The sequence below is a fragment of the Ptychodera flava genome, chromosome 19 (genome assembly GCF_041260155.1).
Source record: "Ptychodera flava strain L36383 chromosome 19, AS_Pfla_20210202, whole genome shotgun sequence".
NCBI lineage: Eukaryota > Metazoa > Hemichordata > Enteropneusta > Ptychoderidae > Ptychodera > Ptychodera flava.
Genome location: NC_091946.1, coordinates 7,916,246 through 7,932,407, shown reverse-complemented (window position 1 = coordinate 7,932,407; position 16,162 = coordinate 7,916,246). Strand labels below are relative to the sequence as shown.

At 36.0% G+C, this 16,162-nt stretch overlaps 1 protein-coding gene across 3 annotated transcripts in view; it reads right to left on the bottom strand.

Annotated features, from left to right (window-relative positions):
• LOC139118496 (disks large homolog 1-like) overlaps positions 1 to 16,162 on the bottom strand; it is a 176,638-nt gene that overhangs the window by 159,296 nt on the left and 1,180 nt on the right. The window lies entirely within an intron of this gene.

Below are 16,162 nucleotides of genomic sequence, written 5' to 3'. Positions count from 1 at the left end.
AAACGCCATAGTTCGAAGGTTACATGACCCTATACGAATGACCGTTTTGGAATACAAGCATAGGTAATACTTACAGGAATGAAAGTTTTACAAACTTGCGTATGTTATTCTATTAATATAGAAAAAGATATTTCAAATAAAAATAATACATTTTTAAAGAGAAACGTGAGTTGGACAAGCACAAACAGATGTGACACGTGACCAATACGAATGGTCGCTTTGGAATACTAGGATGGGCTCTGCAACATGAATAAAGGTTGTGCAACAAAAAATACGTTTTGCAACATGAATGAAGGCTGTGCAACAAGAAAATAGGTTGTGCAAAAAAAAATAGGTCTGTACAAAAAAAATGTTTTGAACAAAATGAAAATAGGTTTTACAAAAAGAAAAATGTTTTTTACAAAAAGAAAATGTTTTGTACGAAAAGAAAATGTTTTTTTTTTTAAAAGAAAATGTTTTTTTGCATAAAGAAAATACGTTTTCACACGAACAAAATGGGTTTTTAGACAAAGAAAATAGGTTTTCATACAAAGAAATGGGTTTTTACACAAAGAAAATGGATTTTACACAAAGAAAATAGGTTTTCATGCAAAGAAAATAGGTTATAACACAAAGAAAATAGGTTATAACACAAAGAAAATGCATATTCACAAAACGAAAATAGGTGTTTGCACAAAGAAAATGTTTTGTATAAAAAGAAAGTAGTTTTTTCTAGAATATTGCAACGTTTGGCTTGCCATAGTGGATGCCTGTGAGTTTCTTCACTGCATCCATGCATACCGTGATACCATAGTGTGTTGTCAAGCTATTACTTACAGTAATGACTGCCTATACACAGAGACCCAGGAAGCCAGACCTACTTAATTAAAGACCCATTGACTCAATGAAGATAAATTTTTATGAGAAACTTTAAATGCTCTCGGAAGTAGACCCTTGTTCTTCAAATTGTTTGTTTCTGTCAGACAAACAGCCATCTTTCACATTTCAACCAGATATGCTAAAGTGTTTACATATCTTCAGAATTTGAATTCTGCACAAGACAAAAATCCTGAACACAAATATAGAGATGCTTAAAATACTCTTCAGCTATACTTTCTCTATAACTCTAATTTGTTGGAAATAGGCAGCTACTTACATCATGTTTATGCACTTTTATTTACAATGTAGTTGTTTGTTACAATTAATTCATATTGGTAATACATTCATTCATCCCTCCATCCATTTATCCATTCATTCCTTTGCTTCACCATTTTCTCAAAGGGACTATGGTTCACAATTACCCCTTGTAGCATATTGCATTCAGCTCAAAGTGTGTTCAATATTTGGTGAACTTTCCCATCAAACTACTTCTTCAAAAGTTTGATTTGACAGTGCCTATCAACAGTCTGTAAAATTAATGTGGTTGTTCTAAACTTCTTATAAATTTAGAAAATCAGATGTCATGAGGTGAAACAAAAGCCGAGGATTATATATTTAATTCCTTGCCTGATTATTTCCTGATATCTCAACTTTTGGAGTCTGTGGGTAAAAAGACTAAACTCCGGGGATGAAACAAGTATGCCTTCTCTTTAAGAAAATATTTCCTTTCAAAGAATATACATGTAGCCAAAGGAAGCACATGTGGCTACTTTACCTGTTTCAAGTATATACAAAAATGCTGAACAACACAAACGAGTTGTAGCCCCTACATGACATAGTAATTACCAAATACAAGGCATGATGACATACTTCTCACAGAATGTCCTTTCAAAACGCGCGGAATAAAACTTTGTGCTACAGAGAGCACTTGTGAAAAGACACCGACAGGAAAAAAGTGACATTTGAAATGGTCATAAAGAGAAAAATAAGGATAAACAGCTTTGGAAGTCACTCTGTTTCCACAGCAACCAGGTAATAAATGGTGATATATAGGTAATGACATTCTCACACTCTAATCCTGAACTTAGGGGCTAATCTCTCAACTTCAAATATGGAGACTGATGTCTGGATCAACCATTGCAAGTCATCAATTTTTTTTTGGTTTCATTGATGGGCAGTATTGCTGATACAGTGATGGGTGCTGGAATTTCAGAAGGCTAGTAGTTATTTATATTTTAGTTTATAAACATTTTGAGAGTATTTGTTATTCTTGTTTTTCAAGAATCTGTAACCCGTAAACAATATTTCAACTTCAGCCAATTAGAAGAAAGTATAAAATGTCATTCAGTGATTCTGCTTGGCTAATTTGTACAGCAAACATCAAATTTATTCTGACATTTCACATTCTGACTTTCACCTTTACACTACTAAGAATACAAAATGCGGTCTTTCACTGGCTGGTGAGAAATGAATCGGTATCCTATAAAAAAGTGCCTTCTACATGTACATTGTACCTTTTAAGTTTTCCCTAAGATTTCTAAACTCTTTGAGTTAATCACAATCAATTAACAATTTTTTGAAATTACTTTGTGTTAATTTCAAACCAAGTTTTCCAACATGTTACACCTGTTGAACTCCCTCCACCTTTCCCTGTATAAATTAACCCCTTATAACAATGAGTGTGGGCCATACATGTACCATGGTGGTGTGTTGTTTTTCATTAATGCTGTAATGTTTCCCATCAAAATTTTAATGCAACAGTCTACCAATTTTTATGAATTTTTCTGTAATCTTTTTGATAATCTTAGGCAAACTAGACATTACATTTCATTGGCTACAGTTTTTCGTCAAAATTTTGGCAAAAATCTGAAAACAATTTACTGGGATAAATTTTATAAAGGTGACAGACATTGACTTTGGTGCTCAAATGGTTAAAGAGGACATTTTCAAGTCAGTGTTACAGTATGTCCAATTACTTTAGATGGTACTTACTCTCCTACCATACTTCACCCTTACTTTACCTTTCACAAAATACTTGATGCAGCCTACATTAATTACACAGCATAACAGCAATGGCAAAAATCACACGACTGAGTACGCGGTACCTTGGCAACTCACTCATCAGCATCACGCATGACTAGTTCCACTTTACTTTATTACTTTAATTGAGTTCTATGATAACAACAATTGATGAAATATTCATACTCGGTGAATGCATTTGTCATGCTTACTTTTCTGTTTGATATCCGTCACTACTGTCAGGTCTAGGAATTTTTTGTGATACCTGCAAATACTTGAATGATGTGTTTTGCCAGAGTGAGTGTTAATTGCCACTTCAGTTGTCTTATTCTTGTTTTCTGGGAATGAAGACATCCATCTTTTTGAGTGGGTATTTCCAAGTTTGATATTTCAGACCCACATCAAACAAGCACATTCGAATACTAATGCCTCCATTCTAAAATGTCATGACAGAAGTGCAGGTAAGTTCAAAGCAACACCTTTAGGGGGAAGTTAATCTACCGTTTATAAATTACTTCTGAAGTTTCACATAAAACAATTTTCATGACTATACCATGTTATAATGCAGCTATGCTGTTACCATGGCAATGGAGAAATTTCATCCTCCATCAACAGCACTGTAGTCCTAGGAATAGGCAAGTGTGTATGCATGAAAAAGATAAACTACAGAAAGATTTTCACCCTGAAATAACACCAGATTCAGATGTCCATACACTCCACATTACACTTTGACCAATCAAAGCATAAAACTAAAAGATTGGCTACGGTACACATCAATTATTAAAGTAAACTATCTGTTTGTGAAAAATAATTGACTTCGATTACAATGCACGGCATGTATAGAGATGCTTAGAGGATGGTGTGACATGGTATAAAGTCTCAAGGTCAGATAGCTGGTATCTACCCTCATGCACTAAAAACAGCAGTCTCAACTTGGAAACAAAAGTAAATGTAATATATTAGAATGCAGCTCAGCGGAATTTGACATAAAACTTCACAAAATCATCATAAATTAACAATTTGCAGTCATTAGTCATGTTTATTTCACAGTACTATAATTGCATCATCTTGGCACAGATGTACACAGGCATCTCTTACAGGTGCCCCACATTTCCTTGATACATGAAGTCACTCAAAACAACTCACAACTGCCCATAAATTATAAGGGCACCAACTCACTCAATTTACGCTCTCCACCCCAAGAGGGTTTTTATTTGCTCAACAACTGAACACACAATTGGCTAACACAATTTACAGTTATCTGGTAATGTAATTTGCCACAAGGGGCTGTGCAAATGTCCTCATTTTGACTTGAAATAGGTTGGATGTTGTGTAATGGTGGTCATTTGACTACACAAATGGTATTTGCTAACTCCTCCCATGTGCAGAACTTGTTTGCTGAAAAAGGGGCAGAGAGCTACATGTATGGCGAGTAAAATGTTGCACTGTTACTGTAACAGGGTTCTCCATGAGGAGATTTTTAGGGATGGGCCGCCCCTCTGTTTCTAGAGCAATCTATCATATGTTTATACTAGTAACCAATAAATTTTCACAACAAAAGAATATGCAAATTGTCCATTGATATGTAAATTGGTCACCCTCTATGTTTCCAAGCTATTAAGATCACATGTTAAAATGAAATTTGGCATTAGATGCAAAGTTGCATGGATTCATTTTAGTAAATCATATAATGTCACTATCACTGTTGTGCTCCAAGCCTATTTATCACATCAATGTTTATATAACTTGTAAAACATTTATAGTTTAACCCCCTTTCACAACCAGAAAGTGTTGTGAACACATTATTTTCAGTAAAATTGGTTGTCCCATATAAAGGGCACCAGAGGTGAAAGGGTTAGGCTAGAAATCTAGAATACCCTTTAGGAGAGACACATGGACTCTTAAATTTCTAATTTGTCACTCATCTACAGCTTTTTGGATTCATTTTGTTATTTGTAGAGAGATTTTAAATTTTATTTTCTCAGTTTTGTGGAAACAGACAATCATAGTTTCTCTAGTGGAGTTACGAAGGAATGGCAGCCATTTTACATATCATGCATCAATGAATTTGTAATTTACTTCAACAATCCAAAACTTTTCAATATTCCCACTGATTTTCATTCCTAATAATGACACAGGACGGTTAAAAATTGTCCTTCAGCGGAGTTAAACTAGGAAACATTCAGCACTTTTTATTTTCGCGGTGCATGGTATATACATGTATGAGCAGAAATATATCTTTTAAGTCATGTTACCTATTTTTAGGTATGCAAATTTGTCTGTGCAATTAGGGAATATAAATTGAGTACACATACATGTGTCTTGTTTCCTTAACTCTTTGAGAGCTGTAATTTTTCCCACCAAAATTTTAGTGTAACATTTTACTAATTTTTGTGAATTTTCCCGTAATTTCTTTGATAATTTTAAAGCAAACGGATATTACATTTTAATGGCTACAGTTTCTTATCGAAAATTTGGCAAAAATCTGAAAAAAAATTGACTGGGTATATTTTTTAAAGGCGACAAAAATTGACTTTGGCACTCAAAGGGTTAAGTTGATGTTTCAACCTACGGCACACTGACTAGACCACATATTTACAATGCACCATCTGTTCTCACATTCACAAGAGCTTCACATGAAAACTGAGACATAAGCAGCATCAATTCAGGGAAAATTTCTATAAAAATAATATCAACTTAATTTTCAGTACGATGATAAAAATAGTTATATTGTTTGTGCACATTTTTCCCAGAAGTGATGCTTTGAAACCAGTCCCCCCTCAGATTGAGTGTACAATCCACTACATGTTTTGTCATTCAGCAAGGATTCTGACCATGCTAACAATAATTGCAAAACCATATGGAAAGACAATATTTCATTGAAACTGTATTATCTCTCATGTCACCAGCCATTATGGTAAAAACACACCCGTCTGACCTTTGACCCTGGCATCATTTTCTTGCACAGGCATGCCTGTTGTCAATCAATACAATTCAACTCTTGTAGAACAAGACAGCTGTTTGAGCATTCATTGACAGGAATTCTATTTTTTGGTGCAAAGGAAAACATGCAGTATGACACAGTGTGGCTATTTCTATGAGAGAGGATACAGTGATGGAACTCACATAGTGAGAGTGAAAAACTCTGTGCTATGATAACAGCAAATAGTCGCAATGGTACTGCTTGCATGCACTTCCTGTCCCAGCAATTTCATTTGTTGGAATGTTGCTGGCATTATGCTGTGTGTCATTTGATCTGGAACAGCGGCACGCGACTGCCTGCCTGTAACAAAAAAATAATAAGCTGGGGCTTCTGAATTTCAGAGACCAGTAACTACTGTACCAGATGCACATCCTTTGCATCTGTTTGTGCCAATATCATGACACAGCCAACATGGAATGGCATTTACATTCAGGTTGACGTACATTGCTATCCCAGCTGACCTAAAACTCAGCTAGTTGCCAACACAAGGTATCTACATGTACCCTGCCAGGCTGTACAATAATCAATCAATGCAATCACTTTACTGTGGCTAATTGCTCCATTTGGAAATATTAGTCATGCCATTGATGGGAGCTTCAAAACCATTTGAACTTAACTGATCAGTGATTCACAAGACAAATAAATTTCTCAAGGTCAACTGGGGCAGGAGATTGATTAACTGTGCATACAAGAAGTGGAATTCACCGAGATACAAAGATGTATCTATGACTAATTTACCACACACTGTGAGCATAGAAACCTGATCTACACAGGCATGACAGCTGTGTTGGTGCGGAGAGAAGCCCTTGTGAACATTTTGAATTGCTAGGTCTATGAGAGGTGGAGTTGTCTTTGTTAGGGGCTCAAACTGAGCTGAAAGCTGACGACACTCAGTCTCAACTCTGAGTCTGAGACTCAGTTTGAGTTGCACAAGTACAGTGTACAACCATCCATGTCCGTACAACCATGTGAACTGCAATTGTTAGAATTAGCTGTTTGAATTTTGAGCTAAAACTTTACCACCTCTCCTCTTTTCCTTCTGCCTTCAGCTGTCTCAGCCATGTTAGTGTGATTTGGAGGTAGGGTGTGTGCAATACATATATATATAATATCATCAATCACATCTCATTACAATGAAACTAGCCACAAGGTAAAGATAGGGAATGCTTTCACATTTCATTTAGCCTCATAAACCTTGTTTATGATGACATTCAAACATTTCGAAACATGTCAGACTTTTCTTTTTATATCCTATTGTAGGTATGTTTTGTTTGGTTATTATAATATAATTATATTATAAGCAAAAATCCCCTGGACTGTGAATTATATTATAAGCAAAAATCCCCTGGACTGTGACACACGTTTTAAAACTTCCATCCTTATATTTTTGCCAGAGATACCTTATAAAAAATACTTAAATATATCTACTTTCACGGGATTTCTTATTTTCAACAATACATGTAAAGGTAACTACCAGTTTTGTGTATCTATTGTACTTTGTTTGTGAATAACTATTATAACTATTTTATGCTAACAGTTTTCTGATCTTCATTCATGTAGCAAGTAGTTGTTCTTTATCTGAGCCTGTCAACTGACTGTCAAACTCATCATACCAGATCTTACTGAAAAAGTCTAAACTTGACACCGGGGAAAAGTTGACTTCAGCTGCATGCCGTGATTATAGGACAGTGCCTGAGGGTGAGAAATGTGTTTCAACTGGGACGCATCTTGGGTAATGGGCTGTGAAAAATACAGTATAAACATTGGTTAGCCAGTCTGTTATCTTCTGGATGGCTCTTACACAAATATACAAATATAGTCTGGGCTAGTCATCTGGCAATAAAGCCATCTATATGTACATGCCCTCTGAGAGTTATGGTAGCCTAGCAGAGTGTGATCCAGTATGGTAACCTTGGTGACAGGGTTTCCTCATCTGAGAATACGGCTGTGTGAAGCAGACTGCAGATTTTTTTCAGATCTACATGTACATGTAAATAAATCTGTCTGAATAATCATACCATTACTGCGCATCCCTTTACTGAACAGGAATTGATAAAATGCACAAAGTACATAAAATCAGATGATGGGATAAATTGTCGTAGTACATTACTTCTGCTCCTCAGGGCCATTGTTATCTAAATAGGTATAATATCATTCAGGTAATGCATTTGTTTTAGGCTGTCACATTTTATTAGCAGGAAAGGAGCTCTACATCAAATTCACAAACATTCCTATGAATCTTAGTACTATCACTTACATGTATCAGGGACCAAGGTCACATGCAGAACTTCACTAATGTAACTGTATTTGCTAATTTATTGGTGTTATCTTCAGAAGCCCATTACCAAGCCTTCAAATGTACTTTGCAATATCATAAAACACGATAAATGTGATATTTTGAGATATTTTCTTCAAGATATGCAATATTCACTTTACAGTATCAGCTTACCACCCTTGCTCTAATACCCCTGTTCAAATATTCTAAGAAACCTGAAAACATATACTGCACATAAATGATTTTCACCAAACTGTCTTGCTTAGATGTACTCAGGTAACTTTTACTGAAATAATCTCACAATGATCATATACAATGCATGTCAGAGGGATCACTGTGTATCACTGTAATTGTCTGTGTACCATACCAAGTTCATTATGAAGGACTTGACTTGGTTGTGGACAGATCCTTGACTACACACTGTGTGAATATTTCAGTGATGTTGAAATCTTTCTGACGTTTGCATAGCTGCATAAATTATGAATACATAATGAACTGAAACTTACTGGTACATATAAGTACATTTCATACCAGGTCAGACGTATCACAATTACGCTGTAAATGACATTACTATTGTTCTGTCAATCAAACAGCAAATTGTTTCAATGGTATAAAAATGTTTTTGCAAATTAAATCTAGATCAGTGACATTTTGAGAAAGCCTGTTGGGTACATGGATGTACTAAATCTAAAGACCAGTGATTTGATATTTATAACACATGACCCAATTACTAGCATGGGGGTTTTCCTTACTTTGTTCTAATGTACAGTGTATCTATAAATTGAATGCCTCACTAACAGCCCTAAATTGTACTTGGCTGCCTATTATGCAAGCAATTTGAGAAGGCATAACACATCAAGTGTCTGGAATGGTTCAGCCCATCAGATGTCCTTGCTGGGTAAATTCACCAAGTAATAGCATGGTGTGTGACAGTATGCTGATTTGTCAGCGATATTTCACGATAATAGTAGGAGGGCCTCCCAGAGTCTAATTAGGGGAATTTCTGAGGTAACTGCTTTATGCTGGCCTGAAGCTTTAAATCGATACTTCTCTGATGGATAGTCAGTACCACACACATTCCCAATAGTTAGAGATTTATTTCAATTCCATAAGGATACTGATCATATCTCTTGGGGTAACCCCTCCAGATTCAGGAAATTGGACAGATCTACAGTATCTTTGAGAAAGGGATTTCTTTTGATTTTATTCCTTGAAGTTCCCATTCGACGCTGTACTGCATCAAACACTGCAGCAATTATGATTGTGTCTGTATTTACAATTTACACACTGACTGTATCATGTCAAGAACGGTTGTCATTTGATGAAATATCATCAAGTCACACTATGAACTCTACTGAGTGTTAAGCAAGTACACGTACATGTATTCAAAACAGAACTCTGAGCAGTCAAGATGGCTAAGTTTGGGCAGCATCAGTTGAGTAAACTGAACAAAATATCTGCAAGCCATCTGACCGCTGTTGGTTCTGTGTCTGTAGTATTTATGTAAGACAGATATGCACACTATATGGTTCTCTTGTGACGTATGGTTTAATTAGCGTAAATCATGAAAAACAAGGCGAATTTAACTTTGTCAACCTCATGATATGTAAAACCAACTGGAGTTGGCATAATGGTTTCTGTGACATACATGTATGGGTCTTTTGTTACCTCACCACTGATTTTCATCTTTGCAAAAATAATGAGTTGAATATTTGTCGAAAAATTGCATGTTTGATTAAAGCCTATTTGCAACAGGTGTTACACAATGAACGATGGTTTCACTAACCTAAATGATGTAATAAAAGTTAATTCCTCATGTACCACAACAATGGTTTCACTTCCAATAATAGAAGTATTTCCCCATGTTGCAACCTGTGAAAACGGATGATGGAAGCACCCTAGAGGGAGCCAGGAGTATGGAATTGTAGGTCTTGGACACCAACTGCACTCCTGTTTGGTGACTGTCTGTTGCATGTACAGTCAGTAACAGGGAGAAATTATATTACGTCTGAACGGTTACATCTACAGTTTTCTATCAGCTTTTTCTAAAAAAACACACTGATAAGCTTTTGATTGGGATGGAGAAAGGGGGAGAAAGTCTTTATGATTTGAATAAATTGATCTCTGCAATAGTGAAAGCTCTGTTTTTCTGTGTTGAAGAGGATGCATTATACCCCTTATTCAGTAATAAAATGGGTTTTGCAATTTTGTCCTGTCTCTCCTCCCTCTACTTGCAGAAATGTGACTTCAGCAAGAAAGGAAATGTTGGGGAGGGGTTTGAGGAGGAGGAGGGAAACTGAAAACACTAATTATTGCAATATGAATACATGTATACGTGCAGGTTCATCTAACTCTACCACAGTGATGGTAACAATCACAAGATTCCTGAACTTTGCATCACAAACAGCCTGGGAAAATGGCAACACATCGCAGACAGTCTGGGAAACAAAGTACAAGAAGGAAACTATTAATCTCAATTGATACAATAATTCTGCTTTGTTCATACAAAAAGGTCTACTATGCTAGAAGACAGAAGCAGCTAAACAGTTAATCTGGCATATCTCTAACGTAAGAGCAGTGCATTAACTCCATTGAAAGCTTGTGAAGTGACACTTCACATACAAGCTAAGTGCTGCTTCAACAGCCTAATAAATTACAGTGTAACAGCTGAAGACAGGCTGGCCATGTAACCATAATTTGCAAGTATTAACAGACAAAGAGGCACAACCAGTGGCCTGCACTATACACTACTGCTTTGCTGTTTGTCCGTCAGACTCAGATGAATTGCAGATTTTGGACAAATTTGAATTTGGTGATTTTATTTTCAGTTTATTGACAAATAAAGTTTTTCCATAAAATCAGTTGAAATATCGACCAGTGATTGAAAACAAGTTAACATGCAAAAACCACATTTGTTTTCCGCAATGACTAGCCCACTGATATAAGAGTGATATTTAGCTGTATTTTGGTTTCAAAATTTCAAACTTCAGCAAAGGGAGCGCTGCTGGCATGCAATTTGTATTTCTTTGACCCTTCACCTCAGCTCCTTCACCTCTGAACTTTTTGATGAACTCTGTTGTGAGAAATCGATTGCAATGCATATTATAAGTACAACACCTGAAGAGCTACAATGTGTATGTCTATTTATAGTATGTTGCTGAGAACACATTCTAAAATGATCCTCTACCTCCAAAGGACATGCAGTTCACAGCTGCAAGGTTGAATTTAGTTGAGTAACCACCGATATTTATTCAACTTGCATTACAGATTACCTCCCTTAAATTCATTCAAGATGAACTTGGCGCATGCTCTACTTGACGCTCACACTATGCTGCATATCAATGTTCATTCTTTGAAATCTCAGATTAAACAATACAATACTGAGATTAGCTACGAATTTGAATTAGTGTAATATTGTTGTCTCTGGCAATGAACAGGTGTTCAACGGTATGCAGATATGCCAGAAGAGGAATAAAATAGATTTCTACAACATGCCTACACTTCATTATAGGAATCCACCTATGCACACATGGTTCATGTGAGCAAGTCAGACCTGTGTTAGAAGTAATCCCATACCAAAGCAACACAATTATTTTTACCTACTGTTTATATAGAGGCCAGCGGAAATAAATTTAATTCTAATAGCGGTAATCTATGATATATGGCACAACGCAGTTGGATATGGAGTGTTTGAATTTGTGTGGATGACTATGCTCATGGACAAGTAACTGTCAAGTTTTCTCGACTCATTTGTAACAACTGTGGCAACTGAAACATCTTAGCAAAATGAATGCTGTGTAGTGGCTAGCCATGATGTGAAACATTTGAACATAAGGGTTGGCAACTCTGACATGCAAACAAATACAATTTGTGGTTTTTGAGATTTAGCTAAATTCAAAACCAGACTCAATGAAGCTCACTTGCTGTGAAATTCAAGATCATCCTATTGGGTTATGTTCAGGGTCAGTTTCTGGGTATGGCAAGATGGTGCCATCATCAGGTGTAAACCTTTTCCCAATAAATATTCTTGACAAGTCTTCATATCCTGTGTTGGGATGAGATGTACAGCACAGACATCAATCAACAACACACTGCACAGTATCAGAACATCTCAAATAGAGATCTTATGAGAGATAACACTAGTATTTGTACCATCTCATTATCCAAAGTGATATCTACACATACATCCATATGTCATCAGTTGATTGCAAAATTCTAAGTATGGCTATTTTGTTTATTGTCAAAGATATCATTATGTTTTCAGTGAAAATATAGGAAAATTACTAATTACTTTTTAAATTCACAAGAAAGAGGGTTGGAAATCTCCAGTAGTACATGTATGGCGGTGTGCAAAGTTTGTGCAACTTTTAGAACTTTCAACATGTTCATTTTAGTTGGACAGCAGACAAACTGTCAAGGTTATCACAACTTTTGACAAAGACAAGCTATTTAGCCATTATTATTTATAAATTTTTATCATCCCAGGCCCTGAAAGTAGATACTTCTCCTTTGATCATTCTGCTGCCCTGGTCACCTATCACTGACAACATGTCACCCTCGCGACAAATTTGAATGACTTTTACAATTGTTATTTTTTAGGGGCACGGTACATGTACATAAATTTGTGTACTACAGTAATGCAATTCTTGCAGACTATAGATGTTTCCCCTCCCACCTATCCATTTCAGGTGATTGACACTGTCTGCTGAGGACCACGTTGTTTCAGCAAAAAAAGGAGAGGTTGGTCTGCAATAAGTTTAGTAGGAAAGACAGTAAAAGAAATAGAGCTGAGTGCAGAGTAATCACCGTAGGCTGAAGCCATTTTATTCTTGCTAGAATTTGTTTCACAGAGACAGAGTATTGACTGCTAGCGCAGCACAGCAGTTTTGGCAGGGACACACACACTACACCGTGAGAAACCAAACACCATTTCACATTCTAGAGTGATTGTCACTCAAATAATGGGGGCATATAACAGTAATGGTCAGACAGCCTGAATAACTTCTGTGCAATTTACATAAATTTGCACATGCTTGGCTTGTGATATCTCCCATGTTCACCTGTTACATAAGTGGCTAAACTATTTCTGTCAGTATCACTGTGACCATACACAGTACCACACAGAGGGTGAGCGTTTTTCTTACATTTTGAAAAGAATTTAGTCAACTGACAACCTGGGGTGAAAACAGAGATACCATATACAAGCTAACTGCTGCCTTTTGAGTAAGTAATACAAAACTATTTTTGCAACTGAAAATGAAAAAGGCGTATTACGAACCTCAAATCACATAAATAAGACCATGTTACTCAATAGCCTTGTTTTCAAGCAGACGGATCTTTCACCAAGGATAAAAACAGCAAAAAACCACACAATAGAACAAATCCTGGGTACTTGTTCTTGGTTGGTTGACTATGAAGCATGTTGGCAAATATTCTCTTGCATGTTGCTAGTGGTGTTTACACCAGAGTAAACAAATCCTAACAATTGTCACCTGGGAGTGGCCTTTCAATTTGCTGGTGCTCCAAAGCACTGGGAAAGATTTCATATCTGATACCAATCACCCTATAACAGTACACAGACAGCTAATCGCCTCTTTTATCTCCAATCACCCCTGTTAACTCAATTTCCGTCCAGATTAAGTAACCATATTGCAGATAAAAAGAGTGGGGTCTGACAGTTGACTGTTCTGTATCAACAGTCTGTGACTTGTCTTCAGTTCAAAACTGAATGGCCTGATCTCTGATCTTCTCTGGCCCTCAAATTATCATGAGAATGGAAGGAAACCACACCCCGCTTTTTTCCCCTGTAGCTACAGTCTGATCACTGTACACCATCAGTATCAATCTGAGAGAACCTGACGGCATGTGCATGCGCAGTTTACTAGACTTGAACATGAACTTTCCCTCTTCACAGTGAGAACACGAAAGTTTTACACATATGAAAACATTTTTGAAATCAAGCTAATAAAGTAAAAACATGAATGAGGTATGGCCACAACTGGTATTGTACCAATAGGTTGATACTATACTCTTACTTGTAACCTTTGACTCATCAAATCCTAACTGTAAGACTTATGTCAAATGTACTTGGGGATACATACAGGGTGCTTGAGAATTTTATGGTTTCCTCTAAATTCAATAAAGCTTCCTGGCAAATACTAACAGGAATACTGTGAGTTGAATATATTGAACATGAGATGGTTTCACTGGCAGTGTAACAGATGTTTTGTCTTCTAACCTATTCTGTGCAAACTCTTTGCTTCTCTTAGCTGTTTTATCAACTGCAAGTTTACTTTTAAGAAGAGCATGGCACTATGTAGTAATAATTTCAACAACTACAATGGCTATGGACAATTGGAAAACACAAAACAATTTTGTAATGCCTCGAAATAATATGTATGATGACAATTGTTTCTTATGTCTACAACAAGACTGACCAACTTTTTCATTTTATTGGAAACACAACAGTCACAAACACTGTATTCAGTTCAGTAAGTTTCAAAGAGTGAAATCTTGCAAGTAAGACTTTTGACAAGCCAATGAGAACCCCTTATTGACCTACTTTGACACCGAAAGGAAGACACATATTTTTCTTGAGTTATAAAAATGCCATATTCAAATAGTGGCATGAATCAACAAAGAAAGTGACAACAGTCCCCGGAAAAAAATAAAACTGGGTACTGTTTGTCTGGTACAAATATTAACAAACATAATGAGTGAGCTACACATGAAACAGAACAATCAATACAAGGTCTTGATGGAAAATGTCAAGAATGCATGCCAACTGTTAACTGTTTGGCATGTATGTGTTCTATAGAGGAATGCTGCCCTTAAGAAATTTACCAGTGCAGTGTGATCCCAATACCTGCAAACAATCTTCATTTGAATTTCCTATAGAAGCCGATGGAAATAAACTGTGATTGTCAGATTGATGGTGTAAAAAATGAAATATTGTGATTGTTTTCCCAAACAGCAGAACTCTGTTGATTTTAGTCATGAGCAACATAAATATGCATGACTTTTCTTATTATATCATTTTATCCCACGATAAAAGTAGTTTTAAACATTAAGATTTGAACTCTTCGGTATTGTAACTGGAGCAATAAATCATATCAAAGGATACACACTTTGACCGTACTAGTGATTTAATATTCATACTGAATTTATTGCAACTTGTCATTGTGTCACAGCTTTTACCTATCAGTTCAAACAAAGCAAACATGTCATCCCATATTCATTATCAACCTCTGTCAGATTACATCATTAAATGGAACACAATACCACCCGTAAATTTGAGCTCTGTACTATTCTGAGACAAAACGGAAACTACCAATATAGTAGTTTCACATGAGCGCATTCTATGAATTTCTCTCTGACAAACAGTACACATCTACATATATGTACTTTGAATGCAAAAATATTCATGCCTACAAATCACAAGCTTTTTACTAATCAATTACATGGCATTGTAGATTATAACCTTAGCATTCTTTGATTGTCAAAAAGTCTGCCCACTGCTAACTCATTTTTTATTCATTTACAATATTGACTTGAAAATTCAAACAAACAGAGTATAGACAGAGTGGTTGTGTTGGTTTACACTGTGCAAACATTAGTTATACTGCCTGATTTATTTCAAATGTAATTATTTCATTTTGGTATACACATTAGCAGCAGGGGAATACACAGTTAAATGTTTTACATTTCCACCAAAAAAATTACACCTAGAGAGTGGAATTCTGAATCTTGTAGTAGGAAGGAAACTGATAAAAGTGACAGAACAGTCTGTTTGAAATTTTTGGGCTGAAAGCAGAACAATCAGTGAAATTTTAACCAAAATAACAACTGTTGCAATTCTGTATATAAACTGCTCTTGATACTGTAATCTTGCAAATGTGTATCTTGTAGAATCCTCTTGTGATTGGCTAATTTTGGGTAGTTTTCAACAACTCTGTATGCCATACGAAGTTGGAACTCAACTTATAATAAGGGGGACTGATGTAAGTAACCCATTCTGAATATCGGAA